Source organism: Littorina saxatilis, linkage group LG11, assembly GCF_037325665.1.
Source record: "Littorina saxatilis isolate snail1 linkage group LG11, US_GU_Lsax_2.0, whole genome shotgun sequence".
In the NCBI taxonomy this organism is placed as follows: domain Eukaryota; kingdom Metazoa; phylum Mollusca; class Gastropoda; order Littorinimorpha; family Littorinidae; genus Littorina; species Littorina saxatilis.
In genome coordinates, this window is record NC_090255.1 from 36,949,672 (window position 1) to 36,961,482 (window position 11,811).

At 41.9% G+C, this 11,811-nt stretch overlaps 1 long non-coding RNA gene across 2 annotated transcripts; it reads right to left on the reverse strand.

Moving 5' to 3' along the window:
* LOC138980412 (uncharacterized) lies at positions 1-10,961 on the reverse strand. 2 transcript variants are annotated; one of them, XR_011460318.1, is made up of 6 exons: positions 9,573-10,961; positions 8,778-8,960; positions 7,413-7,526; positions 6,472-6,573; positions 4,807-4,959; positions 1-3,854 (listed from the first exon to the last, which is right to left on the reverse strand). It is a non-coding gene; the product is annotated as an uncharacterized lncRNA (long non-coding RNA). The 2 variants fall into 2 exon arrangements; XR_011460317.1 differs by having other exon boundaries at positions 8,778-10,961.
* Positions 10,962-11,811: the final 850 nt, after the last annotated feature.

An 11,811-nucleotide genomic window follows, 5' to 3' on the forward strand; every position in this document is an offset into this window, starting at 1 on the left:
TCCTATTTCACAAATTTTATATCTTCTCCTTTTCACCATATACAAATACAGTCACGGAGTACATTTATAAGGCCAAATTATTAAGAAATATTATTTTCTGTGGTTGAATTACCCAGTGTGTAGCATGATCACCACGAAGGTACAATTCACAGAAGTTGAGTAATCACTTTACAAAACCCATACCAGTACCACATTGTTATGTTAAATCCTATTTATTAACCCACACAAATAGAAGAAGATAGCTTTGTGAAGACTTTCATTTTCCAACCAAATGCTGTTCAACCGGCTAGATTATTCTTTCTTTCTATATTTGGTGTTTAACGTCGTTTTCAACCGTTCAAGGTTATATCGCGACGGGGAGAGGGGGGGGGGGGGGGGGGGGGGGGGAGGGGGGATGGGATAGAGCCACTTGTTAATTGTTTCTTGTTCACAAAAGCACTAATCAAAAAATTGCTCCAGGGGCTTGCAACGTAGTACAATATACTACCTTACTGGGAGAATGCAAGTTTCCAGTACAAAGGACTTTAACATTTCTTACATACCAATCAATATGAGGCTTATATTGCGCGTATTCTGTGGGTACAGTTCTAAGCTCAGGGATTTTATTTTAATTTTATTTTATGCAATTTATATCGCGCACATATTCAAGGCACAGGGATTTATTTATGCCGTGTGAGATGGAATATTGTTTTACACAATACATCACGCATTCACATCGGCCAGCAGATCGCAGCCATTTCGGCGCATATCCTGTTTTTCACGGCCTATTATTCCAAGTCACACGGGTATTTTGGTGGACATTTTTATGAAAATTTATCTATGCCTATACAATTTTGCCAGGAAAGACCCTTTTGTCAATCGTGGGATCTTTAACGTGCACACCCCAATGTAGTGTACACGAAGGGACCTCGGTTTTTCGTCTCATCCGAAAGACTTGAACCCACCACCTAGGTTAGGAAAGGGGGCAGAAAATTGCTAACGCCCTGACCCAGGGTCGAACTCGCAACCTCTCGCTTCCGAGCGCAAGTGCGTTACCACTCGGCCACTGAGTGGTAGGTACACCAACACGATATTAGCACTCCAGATTTTTATCTCGCAGTTTTTCTGAAGGACTTTGCATTTGAAAACTATTCTCAGACAAAATATGAGTTTAAACTGCAAGTACATGTACAGGGAGTCTGAAGGGTTCAAGTCGGATGAGATAGACTACTGTTGTGGCAATCTTCGAATTTGAAAATCATTTTTTTAAAAGAGTAAAACTCATAGTTCTTCTTCTTCTTCGCTCATGGGCTGAAACTCCCACGTTCACTCACAAATTTGCACGAGTGGATTTTTACGTGTATGACCGTTTTTACCCCACCATTCAGGCAGCCATACGCCGCTTTCGGGGGAAGCATGCAGGGTATTTTTGTGTTTCTATAACCCACCAAACTCTGACATGGGTTACAGGATCTTTTCCGTGCGCACTTGGTCTTGTGCTTGCGTGTACACACGAAGGAGGATAAGGCACTAGCAGGTCTGCACATAAGCAATGACCTTGGAGATCAGAAAATTCTCCACCTTTAACCTACTAGGCGGCCGCGATTTTGACTCATGACCTTCTGAATAGGAGGCCGATGTCTTATCCACAAGAACACCGAGCCCGTCCAAACTCCTAGTAAAAACAACAACTGCAAATCTGGGAGCAAAATGTAAACGGTTACAGTTTCAACTATCCTTCCCCTTTAAATCAGCATTTTTGGAAACCTAAACGAAAGAGTATTCAAGAACAACAGTCACGGATTCAGATTTAAAAAAACAAATGGTAACTATGCTTTTTGGAAATTCTTTCTTTAATTGGTGTTTAACGAAGGTTATATCGCGACAGGGAAAGGGGGGGGGAGATGGGATAGAGCCACTTGTTAATTGTTTCTTGTTCACAAAAGCACTAATAAAAAAATTGCTCCAGGGGCTTGCAACGTAGTACAATATACTACCTTACTGGGAGAATGCAAGTTTCCAGTACAAAGGACTTAACATTTCTTACATACTGCTTGACTAAAATCTTTACAAACATTGACTATATAAGAAACACTTAACAAGGGTAAAAGGAGAAACAGAATCCGTTAGTCGCCTCTTACGACATGCTGGGGAGCATCGGGTAAATTCTTCCCCCTAACCCGCGGGGGGTCTTTTTGGAAATGCGCTTCAGACAAATGCCTTTGCACAGGTTATGTTACTCACAGCAAAATGCAAGAATAATTGGGGACCATATGGGATGGGGCAAATTGGGAGGGAGCAATTCAGGACACCACCATAAATATCTACCAAATATTTACAAATAGCTATCTTAGTACATGCATAACATGCTGTACCAATACACAATTTCTTTAAATAACTATGTAAGGATTATTGGCAGTCTCCCGGAGCATGTTTCACGCTATCCTGCGATCAGGACAAGCGACTGACTGTAATGTGTATGCTGTGCGGCGTGCGCTACACAAGAAACCTTTTTTTAAATTTGTATTAAATATAATCACCTGAGCCACGAATGGCTAGCTGACAGCGGCTATCTTTTACACAACAAAGTCTGAACTCTGATGAACTCGTGACCGCTGATTTTTAAAGGCAAGGGGTATCATATTGTGCGCATGGCATACACATCCAAGTTGGTCGTTTGTCCCGATGGTGGGATACAGCCCGTCAGAGGCGTAGAGCGTGCTCGAGATGTTTTGAAAAACCTGACTGCAGTGCAGGGATTTTTACACCTCCGGACTGCTGATAATCCTAACAGAATTATTTTCAAAAACCGTCTATTGCCTTGAAAGCAAACCTGGAATTTCTGATGCGAGTTGCCAGAAAGAAAGTTCACTAACAAGATCCAGGCCAACACCACCACCCCCCCCCCCCCCCCATCCCCCTAAATAACACTAAGGAGTGAGGTGAGCTTAAATAACTAATTAATTAATCAATCAATAAATTCTCTGCTGAAATCCCCAACTTCGCGCATCAAAGCTATGAACAAGAAGGGCAAAGCCCATACGACTCACATGCTTTACACATTTTTCCTACCAAAATACATGTGACCTTGACCCAAGGTCAAGGTCATCCAAGGTCATGCAACACAAAGCTGTTAATTCAAGACATAGGAAGTACAATGGTGCTTATTGGCTCTTTCTACCATGAGATATGGTCACTTTTAGTGGTTCACTACCTTATTTTGGTCACATTTCATAAGGGTCAAAGTGACCTTGACCTTGATCATATGTGACCAAATGTGTCTCATGATGAAAGCATAACATGTGCCCCACATAATTTTTAAGTTTGAAACAGTTATCTTCAATAGTTCAGGGTCAAGGTCACTTCAAAATATGTATACAATCCAACTTTGAAGAGCTCCTGTGACCTTGACCTTGAAGCAAGGTAAACCAAACTGGTATCAAAAGATGGGGCTTACTTTGCCCTATATATCATATATAGGTGAGGTATTCAATCTCAAAAACTTCAGAGAAAATGGGAAAAATGTGAAAAATAGCTGTTTTTTAGGCAACATTTATGGCCCCTGCGACCTTGACCTTGAAGCAAGGTCAAGATGCTATGTATGTTTTTGGGGGCCTTGTCATCATACACCATCTTGCCAAATTTGGTACTGATAGACTGAATAGTGTCCAAGAAATATCCAACGTTAAAGTTTTCCGGACGGACGTCCGGACGACTCGGGTGAGTACATAGACTCACTTTTGCTACGCATGTGAGTCAAAAACAGGACACTGCCACGTTTCCATTCAGCTAAACGCCACACCATTTTCAAGAGGGGATGTCTCAGGAAGAAAGATGTGACGCTCCCGATTCATATGTTTCAGAAGACAGCCCACCTGAGAAAAAGAAGAACACAATATAGAAATAATAACAACCTGTCAACCACAAATACATTAAAGTTTTTCAAACAGTTCACTAATCCGACAAACTCATGCTCGTTTCTGGTGCATTTGATAAAGCCAATTACGGGTAGATGCTAGACAACAGCAAAACCACCACCACATAACAACAACACAAGATTGTTTATGGTTGTTTACAGTCTCTTGAACACAGGAGTCAATCGAGACCATATATATAACAACAAGAAGCATAAAAAAGCACTTCAGTTTGAAACCCAGGTTCAATGTAGTAAATGATATTGCATCAATGTTCCATCCATCCTCAGCACTTTCAAAACCAGTTTCTTCTAGGTCATACACACCTTTTCCTTCATTGATCTACAGTACATCAGATCACTATTGTTCTTTTTATGATTTGCACCAAGGGAATGATTAACATTTCTGTCTTAGTCATATGTAACAAGCTTTAAGCAAAAGCATAATATTCTACACATTCACATATTGTAAGGTTGAAGGGGTCTATGTCGACCAAAAGAAGGTGTATTCCCCATAGCCATAGGTGTTTTCCCTGTGTACCGGGAATACAGTTGGATTTTCTGTAGAGAAGTATAATATCGTACAATCTTGCGCCAAGCGCGTGACTGCGGTTAGATAGGAGAATCTATTTAAAATCCTGAATTCGCGTGCGGCATCCAGTCAAGCAAAACATGCTTCAACCGTTTATCAAAAAGAAACATCTGCACCCCCACCCCCAACAGCCTGGTATTATGTTTTCCTCGCTGGTACTCTCGTCCATTGAATCACTTTCACTTTCACTCTCGTAAGCTTGAAGTAACTCCATGGCGTCTAACGGAAGTATATTCCCTGTATATGTACAGGAAATTAACATACAGGGAATACAGCCACTGTTGGTCGACATAGATCCCTTCTAAAGTGCTGCAGTAGTTACCTTTCCCTCCAAGGACCAAGCTGTTCATCCACTGTAGGGCTGACCGGGGTTCCCCCTTAGCAGAGTGAGTGGCGAATCCTGGCTGATAAATTTCCTTTCATTTTCCATGAATGAAGAATACCAGCTGGGTTCTTTTATTCATGGACCTGTGTTCTGCAACACACACAAATCAGCCACCAACTTGTAAATATATGTAAAAGAAAGCAAGTGGCAATCTGAATAACAGAATACAAAACAAGAAGGGCAAAGCCCATACGACTCACATGCTTTACACATTTTTCCTACCAAAATACATGTGACCTTGACCCAAGGTCAAGGTCATCCAAGGTCATGCAACACAAAGCTGTTAATTCAAGACATAGGAAGTACAATGGTGCTTATTGGCTCTTTCTACCATGAGATATGGTCACTTTTAGTGGTTCACTACCTTATTTTGGTCACATTTCATAAGGGTCAAAGTGACCTTGACCTTGATCATATGTGACCAAATGTGTCTCATGATGAAAGCATAACATGTGCCCCACATAATTTTTAAGTTTGAAACAGTTATCTTCCATAGTTCAGGGTCAAGGTCACTTCAAAATATGTATACAATCCAACTTTGAAGAGCTCCTGTGACCTTGACCTTGAAGCAAGGTAAACCAAACTGGTATCAAAAGATGGGGCTTACTTTGCCCTATATATCATATATAGGTGAGGTATTCAATCTCAAAAACTTCAGAGAAAATGGGAAAAATGTGAAAAATAGCTGTTTTTTAGGCAACATTTATGGCCCCTGCGACCTTGACCTTGAAGCAAGGTCAAGATGCTATGTATGTTTTTTGGGGCCTTGTCATCATACACCATCTTGCCAAATTTGGTACTGATAGACTGAATAGTGTCCAAGAAATATCCAACGTTAAAGTTTTCCGGACGTCCGGACGGACGTCCGGACGTCCGGACGGACGGACGACTCGGGTGAGTACATAGACTCACTTTTGCTTCGCATGTGAGTCAATGATCAATCCACACAATCATACTTCAGCACTGAAAGTCCACAAAATGAAGCACTGCTAGTACATGTACTTCTCATAATTTACTGAAACTTTACTCATCAAAACAACCATTTGTTTTATCAACTTTACTCGCATGTGGCGAGTAGATTAACATTTCTACTCACCATTTACATGATTTTTACTCGCCATGGCGAGTAATTGAAAATACTCGCCACTTTCAGGCCTGTACTTGTGCATGAGATGTGTTTACCATCCATATGCCCAGACCATGCGCCCTTCTGTTGTGCTCAGAACAGTAAAGAGTTGCTTGCTGGGGTGGTTGTTCATAAGTTAACAGTTCACAAGAGGGCACAAACAAGAGCAAAAACACAGGTGCCTGATTCAAACTCATTCAAATGCAGAACCTTATTTTTGCATGAACAGAGTAAGACATGATTCTTACATAGCTGACCCTACCCCTGGCAGAAAAGTGCTTGAAATTGTCCATGTGGTCTCTATCAGTACATTTGATGCGTATTTGTGATACATATATACTGATATAGAGACAAGTAACAAGTGGACATTTCCTCTGACACCTCTACCATTTGTACACCTGCACAAATCTCCTGCCATAGACTACAAAAGGAAAACATACAAATCAAAACAAACACAAATTTAACCTAATGTTTACCTTTCAGCAGCAGAAAAGGCTGTGTTTTCTGTGGTGTCTCAGAGTAAAGCCACGGTGTTGGAGATGCAAAACTAGGCTGTAGACAAGGTCCAACATCTTTAGCTGCACACACAAAAAGAAGAAGCAAGAAATCACATGACATAGATGACATTCCTCACTAGTACAAAACCACAACTACACTAGTCAACTACCAATGTAAGAATCATAGTCCTGCAAGATTACCCTCTTAAAAAGTAAGATTGCTTTCATTCAAACACTACCGTGGGACCAAACTCCCCCCACCCCCTCCTTTTTTTGAGTTTTTCCTACATGTGTGTTGATGTTTCCATTAATTCCAAGCCCTGAAACTGTGAACTTGAGATCTTTATGTATGCACACAGTCACAGGCTTAATAAGCTATTCAGAAACCAAGCAGAGTCTGCACAACGTTAATTCTGAGAAATAAATCCCCACAACTGGTTTCAAGGCCACTATACCGACTGAGCTATTGCTTGCCATGCCAACCTCCACCCCCATTTGGAACACGCACAACTAGTATACCCATACACATGTAATAATACTGCTTGCCTTCCTACCCCACCCTCCAAATCAATAAACACTAAATGTATGCAATCAGTAATCTTTTAGTTAGTAGTTGACTACCATCACTACTCTCTCCACACCCACCCACCCTCTTGCACACCAGCGACACACCCCCATCACTCAATCATTTCCATGATTCTCTCTGCCATATAGTTATCCTAAACACTAACATTATGACACATTTGTTTTCCAATTAGGAACATTAAAAATTACTGTAAAAAAAATGTACAATCATGTGCACACTCTCTGAGTCTGACAAGAGAGTGTGAGAAAAGTCAAGAAAGCAAGACGTGTGACATAACTAAATCTTCTAATCTATTCCTGAGATTTACTCTTAAAATGGAACCTCATGCACTTACTGTTCTGAATTGTAGAAATTGCTTGTAGTTATAGCAGCAAAGGCAGTTTTATTGGGTACCACCAGGTGTCACTCTGTCATCATCTGATCAAGAATTCAAGCAAATGGTTCAGCACTGAAACAGTAATTTTATAGCAAGAGTGTACAGAAAAATACACAAACTTTCTCATTAATTTGTCTTCAACTTCACATTATTCATAAATAATGATACCTTACTTTGACTAAGTTTGAGTAGGATTAACATCATGCAGAAGTTAACTTGAAATAAAATAACTATACGTTACTCAATACTGCACTCAATGAGTCAATTGTCAGCAAAGGTGATAATCAATGCAAGGTAAAACCAAAGGATGCAACTCAGTCAGCAATTGCAAAAACTACATAATTCTAATCAAGCTGTCAGTTTCACTAGCTATCAGAATTCAAAACATGTTCTTGTTTTTGTTGTTGCTGTTGTTCATGACTACATCAATGTATCTCAGCATTTCTAGTTTCTACACTATAGCCATTAAATGTTCAACAACAACAAAAGAAGTGTCCCAATGTTTAAGGAAGCGCTGTTGCAAGTCACAATTGTTAGCAGTTGCTGAGAAAAGCTAATTGTCCTTACTGTAAGTTGAGTAACAAATTATAAACAATTGCTGTTAACACTCATAGTACAAGACAGCAAACCACTGCAAAACTATAGTCATCTATCAATGTTATGCTTGCCATCCCACCCCCGACCCCAAACCTCTGAGTCCAAGCTAGGGTTCGTCGGGTGATCAGGAACAGACTTTTTTTTTGTGTGCCTAATCTTCCTGTCAGTGTCATGCAACTTGAACTGATGTTGTACAATCTTGTAAATTATGATAATTTTGTACAATGAATTATCTTTTTGACTTCTTAAAATTATAAAATACATGCACATACTGTCGGATGAGACCTTAAACCGAGGTTCAGTGTGTGTAGTGTACACACGTAGTGACGTATGCAAAAAGACTGAGCACGCAAAATAAAGATCTGTCAGCATTAAAGTGGCCTATAGAAACACGAACACACCCAGCATACACCTATCCCTGTGGTGTTACATCAGTACTACTAATACTACTAAGCGCCAGCGGCAGCCGAGTCACTGGTCTCACCACAGGGTGAGACAGCCACCACGAGGGAGGACTAGAACATCATCCAAGCGCCTTGAGCATACACCTAGTGTGTGGATATGTGTGCTATGTAAGTTGCATATATATCAATCAATCAAATATTTACTCTGTGATCTATGAGCGAGCTAAAATGAACTCCCCCCCCCCCCCCCCCCCCCCCCCCTGTACGTGCAATCAATTTTAATCTCAGTTACCTACTCCTAGATCTATAGAATTTTACTTACGTGTCATTTGCAGGCCTTTGGACTAGATCTGTTTGGATGTCAGTCAGTAGTACTCCGTTGCTGCTCTCAGTTGCACGTCGCACCCAACTGCAGGACTCGGAAGTGACGCTCGTTTTGCTGTCAGTTCTGTAGTCAATGACCTCATACAGTGTGGCCAGAACATGGCGGCAATAACCATCCAATCTGCAACAGTTTACGCATTCAATGTAAATTGTAATGATGCATTTATACAGTGCTAAAATAGTTAACCCTCTCAACATGAATGACACTACTGTGTGCTTCCCCAGCACAAGCTGTTCAGACATTACACCAGATTTTAACTTTTAGGTTTTAAATGTCATTGGTACAATGACAAATACTAAAATAGGGAGTAATATATGAGTTGGACATCTTAAAGTTATGAAGTCGCAACACTAATGCTGAAAAGGTTAATTAATTTTTTAACACTTCAGTATAAAGCACACACAATGACTTCATCATTCTGCCCACAACTGTTGTTTGCATACACATGTATGTAGATCAGTTTAATTTAAATGAAATAGATAAGTTACAAACAGTGCAAGTCTACTGATGGCCTGTACCAAAGTTTGTTATGGCCTAAAAGTCAATCAACCATTAAAATAGTCCCCCCCCGCCCAAAAAAATAAAATAAAAATAAAAATTTAAAAAAAATACTGCCTGACATCCTGGTTAGTTAGTTAGCTAGCTTTACTTCCCTTTATCTTGGTGTAGATGTAAGGAAAAATAGACAGCCTGCTAAATGTGTTAACAATAACGAGCAAAATATGAACATACCCTCCCTTGCAGGTGCAGAAGGCTGACAAAATGCAGCTCCTTAGGTCCATGTCCACACTTGTCATTACAATCCACTGTGAATAACATTTTGCACCAGTCACTGGGTTCTTGGCTTCACTTTGCTTTTGACAGCAAAATAGCCATCTGTTGGGGGCTCTGATGGCAGTGATGGGATGCCACACGCTTGTATTTCTACCACATAATTATCCATCTCTCATCATCTGGAATCCTTCTGATTTACGGTAACTCCCGCACACTGGCAACAGACGCATTTGATGCACTGAGCTGGTACGTGCACACATCAAACTCAGAAAAGTCAGGTAGAATGTTTATGTTGGTACTTCCTGACAAGAAACCAGGATTCTGCAGAGCTCTGAACATTGCGTCGTCGTGGGTTTTCTGGACCGGCTAAATCGCGCAGTTTCAAGCCGATCACTTCGGCTCGATCCTCGATCAGCGCCTCGGGATCGATGGGCAACTTGATTTCAAATGCTTTCTGCACTAAATCGGACAGTTCATGCTTGCGGTAATCGCTAAACGTGACGCCTCTTTCACGCAAGAACGACTGTGACTCGCTCACAGATATACAGATACAGATGGTAGAATTTCTCTTCGCTGACGCCATTGTTTGGCCCAAACAAGGGAAACTACTCTCATAGGGCAGTTTCCACTAAAAAGACGGGAGTTTATGCATACGCCCTAGTGTTGATGGGTACTTAAAATTTGTGACAAAAGAATTTAAACGTTCAAATGACTTACCACCCCCCTCTGATATGTCAGTTGCGAGTGTGTCAGTGTTTGTGTGTGGGTATGTGTGTGTGTGTGTGTGTGTGTTTGTGTATGTGTGTGTGGGTGTGTCACTAGTGTATGTGTGTGTACGTGTGTGTCACAGTGTGTGTGTGTGTGTGTGTGTGTGCGTGCGTGTGTGTGTCAGTGTGTGTGTGTGTGTGCCGGTGTGGGTGTGTGTCTGTGTGTGTGCCCGTGTGTGTGTGGTCACGTTGTGTGTGTGTAGTGTGTGTGTGTGTCACGTGTGTGTGGTGTGTGTGTCAGTGTGTCAGCTAGTGTGTGTCGATCAGTGTAAAGGTTCCTGGGTTCCGGAAGTCCACCCACCCCCCTTACTGACTCCACAAATGTACCTTTTGCCTTTTTCTCTCTGCGAATGTATGTATTCATTTGCTAATTTGTTCGTTTGTTTGTTCGTTCGTTCGTTTGTTCGTTCGTTTGTTCGTTGGTTCGTTGGTTCGTTCGTTCGTTCGTTCAACAGTCCGTCCGACAGTCCTTCAGTACGTCCGTCAGTCCGTCCGTCCGTCAGTCAATCCGTTCTTCCTTCACTGAGTCCGTATCAATAAATTCCTCTTGTGCAGGGCCGAACTACAGGAGAGAGAGAGAGAGGGGGGGGGGGGGGGAATGTTCCTGTTGGTGGGACAACCCCCCCCCCCCCCCACCCTGGCCTAACCGTAAACCTCCTCCAAACGTTTGACAAATGCTCTGAAAATGCGCCAGTTTGCACATATTGTTTATTGTTTGCTTGTTTATTTGTTTGTTTGTTTGTTTGTTTGCTTGTTTGTTTGTTTGCTCGTTCGTTCGTTCGTTCGTTCTTTCGTTCATTCGTGGGTTGGTTCGTTCGCTCTTTCGTTCCTTCGTTATTTCCTTCGTTCATTCGTTCCTTCGTCCTTTTAGTCCGTCCGTATACATGTCCGTCCGTACGTCCGTCCGACAGTCTGTCGGTCAGTCCATCAGTCCGTCCGTCAGTCCGTCCGTCCTTCAGTCTGTATCAAAAGATTGCTCTTGTGCAGAGGCCCGGGGTTGAAGGAATACCCTGCAGGACCGGATCAGGAGGGGTTACCCGTAACACCCCCCCCCCCCCACCCTCCCCCCACCCCCTGTCCATCGGTCCGCCCCTCAATCAGTCTGCCCTTTGGCCCGTCCGTCAGTCTGTCCGTCCGTCCGTCCGTCCGTCCGTCAATTCGTCCGTCCGTCCGTCCGTCCGTCCGTCCGTTCTTTGGTTCATTTGTTCTTTCGTTCGGTCGTTCTTTCCTTTGTTCGTTTCATTGCTTATAATTATTTATTAGCACGGCATCATTGTCAACTAGTGAATATCCTGAACAAGGCGGTGCGTGAGAATATCTTCTTGTTTGTTAGGATAAAATAACATCAGTTTGCTCTGACAAAACACACACAAATTCCGCTGCTTGAGCATCGTTTCAGTCTAACCGAAGTGAAGGTATACCTCATCTTC